Here is a 19673-nt window from a genome sequence, read left to right as displayed (position 1 = left end):
GTCACTCATTTGTTTTACAGTCATTGAGAACCTCCAAGCCGATATGGGTAATGCAGCAAAGTCCCCCACCTGAAATCCACCACCGACTTGTTACATGCATCAAGTTTGTAAACACTCTCTTGACGATGGAAGACTACAATTTTTGGCGCTACTACCGCCTCGGCGACAAAGAGTCAGTATATTTTTATGCGGCCTTACTGGTGTTTACTTTAATGTAATTCAGTGCCTATTCTCAAGTGATTTGCTCCTATGAAGTACTGTGATTATTTCCTTATTTTTTTTTCTGACTGAACATCATTGCATTTTGTGAATGATGGAGCGTTAGTGCTGATAGCACACCTCTGCCTCAAAAACCATTGTTGCAAAGGGAATTTTAAAGACTCTAAAGTTTCAAATGAGTTGTGTTGTAGTACGAACTACTAATTAGAGTAGTCTTTTCAAATGACCACATATTTTTATTGAAGAGGCAAGTTTAATAGAGAAGCTGCTGCTGTCTACCATTTATTTTAAAATCGGCCTAATAGCCATAGTCTGTGCGAGAACAAATATAAAGGCGAATTCTTTTCCTACTCTGTATTTACGTTTTAAATTCCTCTACTCAAATTAGCATGAGAAGGGCCAGCCGGTTTTAACTTGACATTAAAAAAAAAAACAATTTCAAAATGGCGCAAACGTGGCAGTGGTTTTATTGGCAAAAATTAAAGTTGGTAATGCGCTTTCGCACTCATTCACATCGTTTAGAAACAAAGACTGCTCTTTCACTCCCAACGCTGTAGAGTTTAACCAGTGAAAAATATCCGGCACACATGTTTTGTTTCGCCACTAATCGACACGCCACACGCCACAAGAAATAGCACACGCCGACTTGTCGCGTATGTTGCGCGGACGCTGAAATGTCTGAAATAGTTTCAAGTACACAGTTCAAAACGGCGTTTAAAACTTTGTAGGGTGGAGAATTGATATAAATACAAACTTCAGGGAATGGTATAGTGCCAATAAAAGGTGCATTATAGGCCGATTTCCGAAACACATCATATGAGTCAGATTCCTACGGAAACATCCCAACGGACGAAGGGCTGTTCTGACAGGTTAGTTGTCTTAGTAACTTACAGACTTGCGATTGCCTTGCTTTAGCTTTAATTTGGAATTCGACACGTAATAGCTGTTAAAAGGCAGTTTCAAGACGAGCACTATCTTTTGGATAGCTTGGAACGAAGTTTTTGATACGTTACCAGAAATGCCTAAGCACGGCTTTCTCAAAATTCGCTAAGTTGCTTTTCGCTGACATAATACGTTTCAGGGAACGTTTGAGCTAGAAATAAATAATATGTTATTGTTATTGATTTTTCAAAACAAGAGCGTGACCTCATCAGCATCATATGAACACCTTTCCTTTTTTTTAAATCTTTCCTGTTAGCGCACCGCTAAGATTTTGAAACGCGAATGAAAACGCCTTGAACAATTATAAATTATAGTAACCCAAAGTACCCTATCTTAACACTTCGAGAGTATTTTTGTACCCGGAGACGCACGAAATACCTTAAAGGTTGTGTTCCTACCCTTTTAAATTGACCCAACGCTATTCATCAGTTCCGTATTCCTCTGGCGCTAGAAAAGTACCTGTTGCAGTAGGAAACGGCAAAAAGCAGAGCAGGATTAGCTTAGCTGAATCAGGAGTCAGGGCAACGCGATAAACGTGTTTGTTAACGTGTCTTAAGGTGCTGCGGCAAGTTTTTCATAATGTTCACTGAAGCGATAGCTCAGGAGGAAAAATAAAGGAAGCTCACAGTAACGCTTAGACGCGACGGTAGCGAAGCTGTGCGCAACCTTTACGCTATCATTGTCGGCATAATTGTGAGATTCTTTCTTTTTTTTTGAAGTGATAATCCTTGTACATCACCTTGGAGGGCCGTACACTATGATGTACCATTCTCGTTCCGAGCAAGTGTTCGAACGATTACGGAGAACGCTAGAGTTTTTTTTTGTTTTTTTTTGCGAATACTGGCAAATCTTCCAAAGTGGGCATGCTGGCTTTACAAATGTGCGCTGTGGACGCCGGGCGGTTGTCGCGACGCCGGCGCGCCCGTGCAGGCACCCGGCCAGTTCTTGGTAGTTTTGACTGCGGCCACAAAAAATTACGATTTGCTAAACAGCTTAGCTGTTAAAAAACTTTACCATGGTTGCGGTAAAACGCGCAAATGACACTACCCTAGAATATCTCATCATTATCATCACAGTGAAAACTAGAGCAGGCTGTCGTATATACTTTTTATGAGAAGTTGTCTTCTATTTAGTTGCACTCAAACTACCCACCAATGCTAACCAAAATTTTACCCGTATTTGTCTGCTACTTTAATAATATTGTCGAAGTATGATCGCGTTCTTCTTCCGGTGACTCGTCACATCTTCACCTGCGACATTATCCCAACTTACTGCCTCTTTCCCCCACTCCTCCTATTATAAATTCCATAAGCAGCATCAATATTATTTTTTTTTCGCCTCTTTGTCAGACCTGCCCGCTATTTCACGGAATAGTTTCTCTCCTTTTTTCTTGAAACAGCTGGATAACGTTTTATGTTCTTTAACCTCACCTCTCTTCCATTCCATTATTTAGAGCGTATTCATTAAAGTTCACCACACGTTTGATAAACACGAGGACGCCGCCTCTGTCAGTTAAGTAGTCGACGGTTACTTCAAATATGCCGAACATTTTTGCTGAACCATTTTCATATATCACATGCATATCAATTACACCGACAAAAAATTTATCATACTCTGAATAACCGCATAAGATAGCCGCAAAAATTGAAGTCTTGGGATGGGCGAGAACATAAAAATAACGTCGATATTATTTAATAAAACAAAGAAACGACTGGAAAACAAAGAAATAAAACACGAATAGGGAAAGTTTGGCCTGGAGCATGGCAATATTGCGAAAACATAGCTAAAGGGGGAAGATCAGCGCCCTGAAAGTCGAGGCACATAACGAGCATAATTACTCAGATATTTTTGTATCTTTGGAAGAGTATTTAAAGTCTGTCAGCTTTCACCATATAGCAAAATTGACGGGATAGCATGGGTTTCACGTTCTGGCGGCTGCAAACAATGAGGCCGTATAATCAGTCAATTGTTTAGAAGAGAGAAAAAGTCATGCTTGAGTACTGTGTCAAGGTGGATATTTCTCAATATTTAGGTTATTTCGTAGGGAAGGTAGTATAACAACTCATAAAGCCTGGAAGGCCTCAGGCATGTAGAAATGGCAAAACAACTTTTCTCAATACTCGTTGAAACCCCTGCACAGGCCGCGCCAAGATTTTTATGTACTGCTACGGGATTAAAGCGCTAACTGGAGCATCCGTAGTATACCATGAAGAGATAAGTTTATATACCGTCGGTTATTTCAGTACGAGACTACAGCACCATAGGCTATAGTGTCAAATAGTTCTTTTGACATCGCAGTTATCAAGCCGCAACTGGCTCATTGGCATTTATTCTTCATACAGTATGTTGGGTCGAACACAAAAATGACACTGTTGCAACTTGCGACACCTTGTGGTTGCGGAGCAAAAAAAGTGAAAAACGGTGCCGATGTGTTCAAAACGCTTCTGTTTTCCTCAGGCGGTGTGAAAAAGGCGGTGGTGTTCGAAATCAATAACAGCGTCTTTTTTTGTATATACAGCTTTTTCTGATGAATGATCTAGATACCTGTTTCGCAGAATTGTGGCTTCTGGGTAGTTTCTGTGGGTATTTCATGCTACGCGCCAATAAGGAGTCATATTTTTGTGACAGGTGACCTTTCTTATTGGGAGTGCAGTACGTCTAAACGTTTGTGTCTGGTTAAGTGACACTTATCTCGCCATTTTTTATAGACACAGTGAAAACTTTTATGCTACCCTTTCAAGACGAGAAAGCTGGGAGCCAGGACCCACTTTGGCTACGTATAAAGATCCCGGTAAGTATTGCAAGGTGCCTACTCCAGAACATATCGGTTGCTTGTCATCGCAGAAAGTTATGTACCACACAACGCATCCGCGGATGGCTTTTTGTAGGAAAGAAGGGTTTGTAGAACCACCTCAGAGCCACGATATTAGAATCTGGGTTTTTCTCTCACCACGATTGACTAATGCACGAATCGTACCTCATGTACAAGTTCAAATCCCCATCCACAGGCATTATTGAGACATTTGAGAAATAGTCGTCTTTGCTGTGTACATACACCACTTTCACCTTTTTGTTTTGTTCGTTTCATTCGCTATACCGAACACCTATCGGCCTCCATACATTCCCCCCAAATTTTTTGTTGTCTTTCTCTTTTTTTCGCGGAAAAGCAGCAGTCTACTCAGTACGTCTCCGCTCTCGCCACCCACTATAGTTGACAAGGTGAGGGGGGTCCTTTACTGCAGCTCGAAGGCCCACTGGGGGCGCATTTGTTACCGCGAACACGCCTATGCACGGTTATTTGCCTTTCGCTATGCGCGAAATTTCCCCACCGCTCCACTTGACGGAAGGTTTACTTAACTCTAAATTTTTTATTCCTGTTTCTTTCCATGCCTCCATTCTGCTGCGACATACTTTGTTCCTATACACGGGAGCTTCTTCACTCTTACTGCTGACCGATTTTATGATAACTTCCACGCAGGACGTAGTCGGCTGCTACAACTACATATTTTTATAATTGGTAGCATTGCTTGCACCTGCTTCCCCAGGATTACTGTGAACTTCTGAACTGCTCCGGCATTCCCTACGCCACCGGTAATTGTTTTTTTTAAGAAAGTATGTTTCACAGGCAGCCTCCGTCCTGTATGTGTTGTTCTTATGAGCCTGCTTACTCTGAATTTCGTGTGTCGAGACGTTCGCTGCACTATTCGTTTATTCCTGTAATTCGCACGTGATGTGTATGCTTTTCTCCTGCTTCCCACCCTGTCTTTTTTCAATGAAATGAAGTTGGTTATTGCTTTGCTTTTTACAAAAAACTTTGTCGCCCCACGTACCGCATCTCCTGTTACTATGTAACGTTGCTTTTTTCTTCTTTTCTTTTTTTATTGCTGTTGAGAGATTGTAACGAGCACCACGTCACGAAAGTTTGTACCTACATGTATAGTGCCCTCCCATTCCCTGTTCCCTCACCCCAACACGTGAACGTATGTCTTCAACAATGGTGCACTGTAGCACACCATCTGCACTTATATAAGCGTGTGTGCGTTTAGGTTGTATGTTACTCATATGAAGACTGGTCCTACAGTAGAAGCGTCAGTAAACCACTGTTTGTGTGTTTAAACATAAGTCAACCGTCAATCCTTTTCTCTAGTGCATATATATATATATATATATATATATATATATATATATATATATATATATATATATATATATATATATATATATATATATATATATATATATATAGTCGAACAAAAGAAGTTTCCAATGGTCCAGAAAAAAATATCAAAAAGTAGAGTCCGACGCAAGTCTCAAAAAACAAAAACAAACATGTTTACTAACGTTTCGACTGGTGGTCCAGTCTTCATCGGAGTAACATTTACAGTACACTGCAGAACGCTTTTATAGGTGCGTGTGGAGAGAGGAGGAAGTTGCGCTACAGTGCGCCCTCTTTGAAAGAAATCATACGTCATCATTCAGCAAAACAAGAAAAAACGCAAGACATACACATGAGAGGGAATGCACTGCCCTCCCTCTTTTTTGGGAGAAAAGGTGCGCTACAATGCGCCCTGTTTAAAAGTAGTTATTGGCAAGTGGTACAGCAAAGAGAAAAGAAAAATGCAAAGGGGCGTCTAGGAAGGAGGTAAATTGGCGCCTCTCCTCATAGGAATTAACAGAAGAAGCGGGGGCGGGGAAGAGAAAGGAGTAAAGGCGGCAGAACGAGATAAGGAAGTGGGGAACGCGCGTCAGCACGTCATCGCTTTTCGTCTTAGGAATGTGTCAACAGAAGAAGCGGGGTGAAAGCGGCAGAACGAGATAAGGAACTGGGGAGCACGCGTCAGCGCGCCTTCGCTTTTCGTCTTAGGAATGTGTCACGTGAAGCCGGCGCTATGTGGCTAAGCCGGCGCTAAGAGGCTAATTGAGTGAACCTGGAGGGATAAAGCCGGCGCTGGTATGCCTAAAAAGAGGATTGGTCACGCAAGAAGTGAACGGAAGAAAGGCGAGTAATTATTGTGGCAAACGTGTCAACGCGCCTACGCCTTCGTTCAGCCCAGAGGATGCGGTTTTGAACTTAAATATGAGATATGATTCGCGAACTTCGCGTGCGTGGTTGCTGTTGAAATTGGATTCAATTATTGTTACCTTCAAATTATTAAATGAATGACCCGGGATTCCGACGTGACGGGACAGAGGAAGGTTAGGAAGAGACTTGGCGTGTGCCCTATGATTGTTGAACCTTAATCTAAAAGCGTTCGCCGTCTGGCCAATATGTTGCAGGTGGCAGGTATTGCACTCGAGCAGGTAAACTACGTTGGCGCTGTCACAGTTAAAATTTCCCTTCAGTTTTACAGAGAAGTGCGAGGCGGTGGTAGAGGCGCTTTTTGTTTTCGTCATGTGGGGGCATACCTGACAACGAGGCTTGTTGCAGGGCCCACAACCGGTCACTGGTGAATGGCTGAGCCTCGAAGATGTCAGAATGTCGCGCAGGTTTTTGTTTCGCCTATAGACAACACGTGGTGGTTCGGAAAATATAGATGCTAGTCGAGGACTTTGATTTAATATGTTGTGATGCTTTCGAAGTATGCCAGAAACATTCGGCACAGATGCGGAATGAGTGAGAACTAGGTTACTTGAAGGGCGTCGGTCGGCTGGCTTCCTGGAGTTAAGGAGTTCATTGCGGCTCAGCGCTCCTGCTCGGCGAATGGAATCGTCAATTAATTGGAGCGGGTACTTTTGTTTGAGCAGATCGTTTTTTAGTCCCTCACAGTTGGAAAGAAAATCTGTTTCCTTGGAGCATATCCGGCGAAAGCGGTGCGCTTGACTGTAGGGTATGCCCGTTTTCCAGTGCTTAATGTGACTACTTTGAAAATGCAAATATTGATGGGAGTCCATCGGTTTTCGGTAAAGGGTGGTCTCTAATTTGTTCTGCGAGACAGAAACCGTCACGTCGAGGAAGTTGATGCTGGTAGCGCAAAACTGGTGTGAGAAAGAAATGTTAGGGTGGACCGCGTTAAACTCGGCTATAAATCTTAGGAGATTGGATTCTCCGTGTGGCCAAATCAGAAAGACATCATCGATGAAGCGCTTGTAAAAAAATGGCTTCAAATCGATGCTTGCAAGAAACTCCTCCTCGAGGACTGCCATGAAAATATTTGCATAATTAGGCCCTATCTTTGTGCCCATGGATGTACCACTGACTTGAACATAGTAATTGCCATTGAACTCGAAATTGTTTAGCTCAAGAATCAATCTCAGTAATAAGGCCAATGTGGAATTCTCGACGGGCTTAGGCTCCCGTGATTCACTGTAAGCGTGGATCACCGCTTGTATTCCATCAGAGTGGGGAATATTGGTATATAGTGACGTGACGTCCATGGTGACAAGCAGACAGCCACTGGAAATCTCAAGGTCTAATATTTCAGAGAGAAAATGGTTGGTATCTCGTATGTATGAAGGAAAGTTAGGGGGAATTTTGTTGATTAAGTTGTCGACATAGAGGGAAATATTTTTGGTAACCGTGCCTATGCCAGATACGATTGGGCGACCAGGGACATGTGCCTTGTGAATTTTGGGCAAAAGGTAGAACCTGCCTGCTATTGGGCTGAGTGGTATCAGAGAACGCACCGTCGTTTTGTCTATTTCTTTGGCCTCCAGTAGTGCTTCGAGGTTTTCCTTGACAATTTCTTGTCTTGCGTTTTTTCTTGTTTTGCTGAATGATGACGTATGATTTCTTTCAAAGAGGGCGCACTGTAGCGCAACTTCCTCCTCTCTCCACACGCACCTATAAAAGCGTTCTGCAGTGTACTGTAAATGTTACTCCGATGAAGACTGGACCACCAGTCGAAACGTTAGTAAACATGTTTGTTTTTGTTTTTTGAGACTTGCGTCGGACTCTACTTTTTGATATTTTTTCTGGACCATTGGAAACTTCTTTTGTTCGACCGTATACTCACCATGGCACCAGCACCGACGACGTCCAAAAGCATTGTGTGGAGATACCCCAAGACCACGACTTCAACAGTAATCATCGGCGACTCGCAAACGAAGCACCTCTTCCAGCATTTTGATCCCAACCGCATAGGAACCCCTGCCTTCGTGACACAGTGTGGTGCATGCGTCAGCGATGTGCACGCCCTTCTAGACTCCATCCCAGACAGTGCCAAGACTGTTATTCTAAATGCGGGCACCAATGACCTTCCTTCAAAAAAGGCGACGGCCGTGTTCGAAGAATACCGCTCCTTGCTTGACGCGATCACCAGGAAGCGGCCCCAAGTGTCGCTCGTGTACGCCAGCCTAATTCTCCCTAGGAGCACTGATCGCCGCCGTGGCGGCCGAAACCGTTCCCTGGTGACCCGCTGCAATCAGGAAGCTTGCCGCTTCAATCAACTGCTCCGTAACTTCTGCCGCCGTTCCCGGACTACATTCTACCTGGACCATGGCTGGGAGTGGCTCCCGGCGGCACGGGTACTAGCTGCCGACGGACTTCACGTCAGTTTTGAGGGAGTCGCCATCATGGCCAGTCATATCCGGCGCCTGTGTCTTCGAAGACCCAGCGATGATACTACGTGGTGTAGCTTCGCTTCAGCTGATCCACGGAGCCAGACAACCCAGGACTCCCCCCGACATAATAGGACGCCATCGGTTCCACAGAGACACAAGCCATCGGCTCCAGCCGTGGGCCGTCTACCCCAGCCGTCGGCTCCGCACAGACCCCAGCCAAGCCCCCGCCGCTACAACCTTCGGAGCAGCGATGCTGAGCCCTCAACAAGCAACCGCCAAAATTGACTTCCCACCTTAGACACTGGTAAATCTGCTCCTTTAACCGTGTCTAGGAACTTCCAAAATGCTAGAAAATTGGCAGAAAAACGCATTCGCTTTGAATTGCACGTAACCTCACTCACCCACTATTTGAATGAATCTGCTGTTCCGAAAGGTCTCATGTTGAAATGAGAACCCGCTACGTCTGAATTGTCCCCTCATAACCAAGCTAGATGGAAAAATGTCCTAACTTCTGCACTAACTTCGACCACTCTCGACATGTCGTAGACGCTCGAGTCACGGCCCGGGGGTTAAAAAAGAAGGTCCCCTTCACCCCGAGTAGACCGAGTGGCGCTGTTTACCACCCCCAAGCGCAGGAAACAAAAACACCTGAACATAAATACCCCAGAAAGTGGAGGCTAAAGTAGCCCCGCCGGTAGCGTAGTGGTTATCGCACCAGACCGGTATTCTGGAGGTCGTGGGTTCGGATCCCACCTGGCGGGCATTTTTTCTCCGCTTTCTTATTTCCCAAATTCTTTATCTTGAGCTAACATCCTCCCCTTTTCTTTCCGAGGTCTTCTTGACTGCCCATTCTTATTTCTGTATATATATATACATATATATATATATATATATATATATATATATGAGACAGAAATAGTTCTTTCAGTGAAGAAAGCCTTGGAAAGCAAATGGGAGAAGCGCCCGCCGGATCCCACCCACCTGTCGTTTTTTCTGCACTTTCTTTCTGTCTTTTAAAATTCTTGATCTGTTTCAATGATCTACTACGTTCTGCCCATTGCTTCCGTGGGGTTTCTCGAGTGTCAATGCTTTCCTCTGGGCAATCTCTCGCCTGGCAGGCAGGGTTTCTATAGGGTAGGGCCCCAGGTGAGAGGTCCCCTCAGGTCCCCTCAGAACCGCCTGGTCTGCTTCCAGCGGTTCTGAGAACCTTTTGGTATGCCGTGCGCCGGGTCAACAAACACCCTCTCATCCTTTCTCTCCAAAAATTCCCGGAAAATAACCCCCCGCCTGACTTCCCGGTGACCTACCTCGCAGCTCAAGCTATACAACCTTCTTTCCCCCTCAATATCTCCCCCGACATACTGCCAAACCAATCCGCTTTCTCAATTTCACTACATTTTTTCCTTCTCTCCACTCACCTGGGGTCCTACCCCTATATAAACCCTGCCTGCTGGCGATAGATTGCCCTGAGGAACGTAAGTCTCTTTGCTTAAACGTAGGCAACAATCGTGCTTTTACCTTGTTCAAAATTTTTTTTTTTCTTGTATATATATATATATATATATATATATATATATATATTATATGTGTGTGTGGGTGTGTGTGTATGCGTGTGTAATTTTTCTGTAACTGCTACATAAATATTTAAACCTACAAGCTCACGTAAAAACATTTGAAGCGCTGTTTCGTTATTTTTGGATAGGCATGTTTTCTTGTAATATACCAACCTCAGTTTATTTTCTGTTTTTGCAGTAAGGGGAGAAGGAAGAAAATACACGCTACTTTTCTGGAATGCCTTTGAACGCTGTTCCATTTTGCAAACCCGCGTGTTGGGTAAGAAGAAACCTTTGTACAAAGAATATATTTCCACATAACCAGAGTGTTGTGTTGTAGTGCGCAATTGAAAAGAAGCCCAGGATAGCTGTGCTGTTGTGCGACTGAGCATAGAGCTATACACTGTGACTTCACGTGTTCTGCGTAGACCCAACAGTCAAGGATACTATGAAAGCTTTTACTACGGTGTTTTTTTTTTGCTCATGTAATCAATTTTCTCGAAAGGACAATCCAAAATGGAAACTCTAAGTTGTACACTTATCGCGCTCCAAACTGAATAAAGTATTCTGGCAAAACATTTATTCGGCACCCTCACTTTTTCTATGATACACCGGAGTAAATTAACACCTCCATATTTTTAGCAATCCAGTTGTCGTAATCTAGATATTATTGATAAAATGGGATCCAGGAAACATTGCGCATGCAGCAGCCTCTTGCGAACAGTGCTTTTATGGCTCGCTGAATGCAAACAATTGATCAATATTTTATTATTCTTCATTTCACAGGAAGACTGCATTGTACAATGCATGCGTGGGACAAGACCGCTGATACGCCCCTTCACATGTGTAAAAAGGTGTACAAGCTTCTTTGCCCAAAGCGCGTATTCCAGGTTTACTTTAGAGCGTGCAAGTACAAATGTAGATAACCATGATACAATAAATGTTGTTTTACGTGCCCGTACTATTTTGGCTTAACAAGTGCGTTTCATGAACAATCAGTTTTAATCCTAACATTTCGTTAATTAGGTAACGATTCTTACCGTAATATACAATATCTCAGCTAAGAAGCTGCGTCTTATTTAGCATGGTCACAATTTGTTATTAGAGGCTCATAACTACAAAGTACGGCAAGGCAATGGTATCCGGAATCTGGATGCGGCGCACGTGATCGGCAGCACTGCGGCATCTGTCTGCAAAAGGAACCGTTCGTCGGCAGCATGCTTCACTTGGCAGTGGCGGCAACACCTCGGACGCACGACTAAGCTCATGTCGACCTTCTATGCGGCAGGTTAGTTACGGTTTACGACAGAAAATTTTTGTTCTGTATTTGTCACCGTGACTGCCAAGTTCAAGTGTCTCAGTTTCTGCATTTTGATGAATATCGCGTACCTGCAACATATCGAAAGAGTCAGCTAGGATCAGAGACGAAATGAAAGCGGAATTTCTAAAATTTAGGATGAGCTGAACCAAACACTAAAGACATTTAAGGAAACCCTCGAACATGACTTGAGGGGTGACATATACGAGATTTACGCCAGGAGCAAGAAGCCCTCAAAAAAAGCATTGAATATGCTCACGAGGAAATTACGGACCTAAAAATGCGACTTGAGACTGAACAATCAATAACCAAGCAACGAACGCAAGAGAAGCAGGAACTGCAGGCAAAATGTGACGGCCTTGAAAGGAAAGCTTTTGACCTCGAGAGACGACTCACTCAGTCAGAGCAGTATTCGCGTTCCACAAATCTTGAGATACAGGGTGTTCTCAAAAGTGAAAATGAATCCTTTTTCGACATCGTGTCCAAGATAGGAACGGCAATTAGTGAGAGTATAGCTGCCTCTGACGTTGAGGTTTGTCACAGGGTGGCCACTCGCGATCCCTTAAAATCGAACATCATTGTTCAATTCAAATCGCGGACAAAACTCGACTCGGTTCTAAAGAGGGGAAAGAAAACGAGGATCAACCACAAGGACATTGGTCTCGACACCGTGGCCCCTGTGTACGTGAACGAACATTTATGTCCTGCTCTGAAAAGGCTTCTCGGAATGGCTGTGAAACGAAAACACGAATGCCTCTGGAAATCGGTTTGGAGCTACAATGGGAAAATCTTTGCAAAGCAAACTGACAATTACGACCCTCTACACATATCCGATGAACGTTATCTTGCCAAAATGACCCCTCGCTTGCCTGCTACCACGCCTGTGAAACAAAACGCTGTCCCTGAATGAACTACCAGTTCAACGTGCCTGAATCCCTTCCGTCCCCGCCGCAGTCCCATAACTCCATCCTGCACCAACGCTCTTTCTGCAAACAACAAAACTGATCACTTAGAGTATTTCCTTAACCAGTTTTCTTTTCGTTTCAATGTAATCATGCTCACCGAAACTTGGTATAGTAATGACAAAAGTATGCTTTAGTTAGATGGCTATAAAAAATTTTTCATTAATAGAACTGGCAGACGAGGAGGTGGTGTTGCTATCTACGTACACTCTTCCAGATATTACGGCATAGTTTCCGAGTTCTCAACAGTCAGTAAGGAATATGAAATGTTGACCTTAAAATCTAATACAGAAAGTATATGCGCAATATATCGTCCACCAAATGGGAACATACCATGTTTCCTGCAGTTTATTGAGGAGTTCTGTGATTATGTTAGTAAAAACGATTTTTTTCTAATGTGTGGAGGTGATATGAACGTAAATATATTAGGTGACAGTGTCATGGGTGGTAGTTTACTGATGACGTTACAATCCGCTGATTTCGTAAATTTGATTAATACCCCACCATGCGTCTTCCAGGCCACTTCAAGTTGCCTGGATCTCCTAATAACCAATGCCGATACGCTTGTGTCCGATCGCGGGACGATTACATCAGATATAAGTGACCATTGTCCAATATTTACGTTCTATCATAGTAAAAATCAAACCAGAAACTTTCAACGTAAACCATTCCTTACACAACATATAACGGCCAAAACCCTTGAATCCTTTAAATTAGACGTTGTCGCTTATAACTGGTCTCGCCGCTTCGAAATAACCGATCCGAATCTTGAATATTCAAGTTTTCTTGTAGCATTCCTTAGAAGGCGTGCAGCCCACTTTCCCTTTAAGCTTCTTTCCCGTAATAAAAAAACAAGGAAACCATGAATTACGGTGTAACATATAAAAAATAATAATAAAAAAAACTTTACCATCTCTGTCTTAAAACACAATCTGTAGATACCCTGAAAGCTTTCAAAAAAGCACGAAACAAACTACATAATCAGCTAAGACAAGCTAAGGCAGCATATCACCAGCAGTTGTTTGATGACATTTGTTCAAAACAACTAGACGTTGCTTGGAAACTAATGAATGACTCTCTAGGCCACGGAAAAATAAACACACCAATCGAAAGCATAGTCCAGAATGGCCATAAACTATCTGGGACAATTCTTACGGATTACTTCAATAGGTACTTTACAAACATTGACGTACCAGCTGGTGAAACTACTGCTCTCCAAATACCTATTAGTGGTCCTACTGGAAGCGTTTTTTTGGAGCCTACTGATGATTTCGAAGTATACAGAACGTTTATGAGTATAAAAAGTAGTAAAGCATTAGATATAGACTACATTCAAATTAAAGCTGTTAAGTATGTCCTAGAATTTATTACCCCAATTCTAACTCATATTTACAATTTAATTTTTCAGCATGCGTTGTTTCCAGATAAAATGAAGCGAGCAAGAATAATGGCAATTTTTAAGCATGGAGATAAAAATGACCCTAAATATTACAGGCCCATATCTGTTATACCAGTCTTCTCCAAATGTATTGAAAAATTCATCTTTTCGTGTATGTCTAATTATCGTGAAGCAAGAAGTATCATTACGAATGCACAATTCGGTACAATTAAGGAGCACATATTGTCAAATATAGGAAACAATAAGTTCACTTTAGCAGTCTTTATTGATTTTAGTAAAGCCTTCGACTGTCTAAACCATAATATTTTAGCCGAAACGTTATCGCAATCAGGAATTCGTGGGAAGCCCCTAACACTAATAAATCGTATCTAGAAAACAGAGTGCAGTCAGTGTATATTTTTGGTGAACAGTCTATTTTTCTACCAATTTTAAATGGTGTTCCTCAAGGCAGCGTGCTAGGTTCCCTGCTTTTTAATTTATATATAAATGATATTACGCACATTGACTTAAATGCAACATTTTTAATATATGCCGATGATAGTACAATACTTCTTTCTGGTCCTGATGAGAATAGTATATTTCTCAAATGTATCGCGGGTTTGGATAAATTATTTCATTGGTCAAGTTCAAATAGAATTAAGGTTAATCCAACGAAAACAAAAGCAGTTCTATTCCGAGCTAACAACCGAAGAGTTGAACTGAAATGTACACTTGAATATGCCAATCATGATGTAGAATTAGTAAATGATCACAAGATTCTCGGTGTAACGTTCCAATCCCCGCTTTGTTGGAATAAACATGTAGATACCACCTGTAAAAGCCTATATTCTGTAGCCGGCGCGATAGCGCGCACGCGACCATTCTTTCCAGAAAAAATTAAACTGAACATCTACAATGCTTTATTTGCCTCATATATAAATTACTGCATCTGAGTATGAACTATTACAACTAAACAAAACATCAATAAACTACTCATCTTACAAAGGAAAGCCGTTCGCCATATTGCAAACCTTGAATATTCGTGTTCAACTCGTACTTTCTGTCCACGTTACGACATAATCAAGGCAAAGTACATGTACGATTTCCGAATTGTCCGCTCCTTCTACTTTTCTTCGCTACCGATAAAAAACTTTCTCAGACATTTGGCATCACTCCAGGCCCAAACTCACCCTATCAATACCCGTAACTCAGACAACTGGCACCAGCGAAAATTCCCCAATAACTACAAGTTGCAATCACTAGAGCACAACTTGCCATTAATTTTAAATAGATACGATTTTGCTGCTAATTTTTCTTTAGGACCGCTAAAAGTATTTTTTGACACCAAAGAGTAAACTGGAAACAGCCATGTATTGATTGATAAACATCACTCCCTGCAGTGCAAATGGTTTTGCTTATAGCCCATTTCTTTAGTTATACAGTCCCCTCCCACTCCCATTTTCTTGATGCGTTTTTATAAATTTTATACAATTTTATACATTTTAATGTTTTATACTTCAGAGCGTTATGACGTTGCATATTTGCATTTTGTTTGAATTTGTGAAATTCCATTTTTTCAAAATTATGTACTGAAACTGTTACCTGCTGTGTATTTCATTGTGGGAAAATCAGTGTGTATCAAGGAGGTTGTATAAAACCTCCTTGGTGTGTATCAAGGAAGTTCTATACAACCTCCTTGGTGTGTATCCATATGTTTCATTTTGCTAGAGTTTGTATAAAGGCTCCGTGCGTTATACTGACACTGTTATGCAAGGGGTCATGGGCGCAGTCAAACAGTTAAGTCTGCTTTTAGCCCATGGACCTCTCCAGATGTATTTCTGCGAAATAAACCGATTGATAGGTCTGCAATGTTTATATAACATCAAAATTCTGTAACTCAGAAAACGTATCAACTCTTTCCATCTCTCCCGTGCCCTCACCCGAAATATTGAGGGTTTTTATTTGAAGATGTTTTCCCTAGGGCTTAGCCTTACTGCATTCATTCTTCTTTGAACGGCTAATAGGGGTCACCAACGCATCTTAAAGTTGTTTTGGTAGGCCTCACGTTTCACCCTTGCACAACACTACTAATGTCCAATCAGTTCGGAGAAAAAAAACACTGTTGATATTTTGTGGCCACCCCAGTGTTCTCGCTTTCACCTAGTCAGACGTATGTCTCAAACTGAGACCAAAAACCATGAACACCAGGAGCTTGTAGGAAAAATAATGCATTCAGGTCATGTTCTTATCAAAACGTTTTGTGGGACGATCCCACCGTACGAAATTCAACGCCTCGGGACAAGATAAGTGGCACACTGCGAAAATGAGACACAGTTGACCACTCAAAGAAAGCTTCTATCTACAGCTGTAATTTTTCACTAGACAAAATGCCTGCCAATTCGTCTTGGCAGTCGCCATCTCAACTCTAAACTACACCAGCTGCTATGAAGCTCTGCAGAATACTCACCCCTTCGTAATGTGCTAAAAGAGATAATTATTTCACTCCCGAAAGTAATTTCTATGTCCTCCTCCTACGAAACCAAAACTGTAATAAATAAAAACGGCAATGATCATGCACATAAAAAACGACTTTTCTATATTCGCTGTGGATACTTTAAACCATCTTCACCTCTACCCACGAGCGCGGACTTTAGATGGCGTGCACCGGGCGTGCTCGCTTTTGAAAATGCGCCACGTCACTCCGACGTGACGAGTCCAAGATACTCGCTTTCAAAATTGGTCAGTGTCCACCGACACTTCCTGTCACCCAGGAATTTCTCCAATTTTCGCGCGCCCTTTTAAGGACGGCTCCTGCACCGAGCGGGAGAACAATGCTGCTCGCCTGGTCTTGCGGCTGTCGCCTTGTTCTGGACGGAGTCATCTGCCCCGTGTTCGTACGCTGAGGTTAGCGCCAATTGGCACACCTCGTGAGGGGCCCACGTGTACCTTGGAGACACGCGGCACTTCTATAGCATATCGCTGAGGTTTGTCTTAGTATTTTGTTATTATGGTGCCCTGATTGTACGGCTACTAGGCAATTGCTCTCACTATTCCACTAATAAAGCCCCTGGTTCGTCCTGTACATTTGGAGACTGGCATCGTTATGTCGGTGAGCTGTACCCGTCGTGGCGACCGTACGTGTTCTGCGCATAAATGGAGCGCTTTACGAAACGCCATTGCTTACCGTAGCTAGCTAGCGGGGTTTCACCGCCATGTATCGAGGATGTCCCAAAGGTGATTTTATTAGTTTTTACAGCGAAATGTTCTCTCGGCGTACCTAAGGACAAACCTTTTTAATCTCGTTGCTTGTTTATCCGGTACTTCTCTGTCCGTACACTCAATCAGACTCTCGGCGAAAAGTTAGAATTCTTGAATTACACTTTTATGCATGATGGTAAAAAGAAATACAGGACCGATACTAGAAATTGTATTTTATAAAAAAATATACGTTCCCGTAATTATTTTGACATGACAGAATAAACGTGTTAAATACTTTCTCACTAGAAATTACAAAAAGGTCTCTTTGTCGAGCCTGGTGGCTTGAGGCACGGGCTTCAAGCATAGAGTAAGAAAAGATCCTTACCGATCACCCACCAGCAGTAGAAAGCGGGAAAATTAAAATTATTTCAAGAAACATCCTACTGCACCCTGAAAATGTAGGCGATTGAAAGGGGAGACGCACTTATGCGAAAGCGGCGAGAGACCACTACCCTCTCCAGAAGTAATTTGGAGCGAAGACAGCAGATAGGCGGCCAATGTTTAATTTAAAGACGCAATTTAGGATGGATTTTAGACATGCCTCACGCAGTAATAGGCAGCTCACTCCCTCCCCTACTCTCCCCAGTGACTCTCTCCACTAGCAGTTCAAATAAGCCTAACGGAAGCACGTGAAGTATTGGGTTATCACCTGCTGCGGATTTCTTGCAAGAAGAATGATGCAAATAAGATTTCCTCTACATCCACGAGTAAAATGTTACGGACCAAGAAAATGGCAATTTAATGTTATTTCTTTTCCGGTAGCAGCCCGACAAACTGCCATGTGCATGCGAGATGTCGTATAGTTACTGAAGTAATCAAAAATACCGCACATAGTACCCCGGGCTGCCGTGCGGCAGAGAAATAACCAAAATTGCTGCTTTCTTTTCTGTAAATTTTGCTCCTGGGTGTATCTAGGGGCACGCTGTCGATGCCTGAAGGATTGTAAACAATTATTACGACTGTTCAACACTTGGGGCAATGGTGTTTCGTTGACGAATGCAGCTAAAAAATCTAGTGTAAGTTTGGCTTTATATTTCTGACTTTATTGTGCATTTTACATTACTTTATTGACCTACTCTATTTTTTCCCGTACACAGCACCAATTGGAAATATGTTTTAAGAATAGAGTTATAAAGCAAGTACTTGAGGTTTTCCATGAATCTCACTGCCAAAAAGGGTGTCGTGAGGGCATTACGAGATTGCAGATTGTTTAGTTAGAGTAAATAACTCTGCCTGGCAAATTTTTAAGTGTTCCATCAGCCTAAAATAGCCACCAGTTTAATTATTCGGAAATATTCCATAAAAACGACAAATTTTCCGCACAGTGCCCTCACAGCCGTGACTGTATATGGCGGAATACTTTGCTGATTAAAAAAAAACATGAGCAAACAAGATTATAGTGCACTTTCTCTTGCTTCTGGTACTGGGACATTTAGTACTTTTTTCTATACGCCTATTTATACTCATACGTGAAGGTGGATAACATAACATTGTACCTCATTCATTTATGATGTCATTTCGCCTCTGTAAGTATATTACAACGAAAATTTTATGCAGGAATATTTGTTGCTGTTTCAAAGGTGTACGCTTAGACAAGGTAAAGACTATTGTTGCCAACACCCTTGACGCAGGTTACCTAGCTCAGGAAAAAACCAGCCGGCAGCCGTTTGTTTGCAACTTAAGAAATTTTATCATCATCATCAGCCTATCTACGCCAACTGTAGGGTAAAGGCCTCTCCAGTGGATCTCCAATTATCCCGGTCCTTTTTAAGCAATATATAATACAAAACATTTGCGATCTCTCAGCCCCTTGGCTACTGAACGATAGATTGCTTTGAAAAAGGTCTATCGCAAAAAAATACATTAAGCCTTTTACAAACAGTAGATGCAGAGTCAGCTCTTAAGGAGAGCTGCGAAATGTTATCATTTGAAAGCGCATAAGGCATTCCTCACCTCTGGAACTCGGTGGTGCTTTGTCCACTCTTCCCTTTCTTTTGTCCAGATTTACAAAAGGCTACCCTTCGGTCATCTGTTTCGGATAACTTGTGATATCAAAAATTGAACTGCTGCAAGCGAATTATTTTGTGTTAAGAGGAACTAAACTGGCTTTTCTTTATTAACCAAACGTTAGTCATAGATAGATGAAACGCAAACGATGAGAGATGAGATTATAAACCAGAAAGTTCTCAATTGATATTGGTTGTGACATTCTTAATTATTATTGTGGTTTAGGAATAAAAAAATTACACCATCTTCCAGAGGGGAACCCTAAGGTGCTGCAAAGGATCGCGGAGTTCCCTTTATTTTCACTTGCCTTGGTTACCCACATCGCGTTAACGTTGTTGGAAACTCCGCGATGCTTCTCATCACCTCAGGGTTCCCCTCTGACAAATCGCTCTGTTAACTGGTTGGCGGATGCTGATTGAACTTGTGTCAGCCAATCCGCTAACGGGACTGTCGGTACTCATCAGACGCCGGAGCGAGACATCCGACGAAGCAATTGAGGCAGCGGCGCGTGCACACGATTATATATAGCACTGGCG

The 19673-nt window shown here is 42.5% G+C and overlaps 1 long non-coding RNA gene across 1 annotated transcript; it reads left to right on the top strand.

Moving 5' to 3' along the window:
- Positions 1–11175, top strand: LOC144152114 (uncharacterized). Its single transcript, XR_013319064.1, has 4 exons — positions 1–172; positions 3870–3952; positions 10414–10494; positions 11001–11175. It is a non-coding gene; the product is annotated as an uncharacterized LOC144152114 (long non-coding RNA).
- The last annotated feature ends 8498 nt before the right edge of the window (positions 11176–19673 follow it).

The sequence above is a fragment of the Haemaphysalis longicornis genome, unplaced genomic scaffold (genome assembly GCF_048455015.1).
Source record: "Haemaphysalis longicornis isolate Haplotype H1 unplaced genomic scaffold, Haemaphysalis longicornis Haplotype H1 scaffold_9, whole genome shotgun sequence".
Classification (NCBI taxonomy): domain Eukaryota; kingdom Metazoa; phylum Arthropoda; class Arachnida; order Ixodida; family Ixodidae; genus Haemaphysalis; species Haemaphysalis longicornis.
Note: the sequence above shows the minus strand (reverse complement) of the source record. Positions and strands in the feature narration are given on the sequence as shown.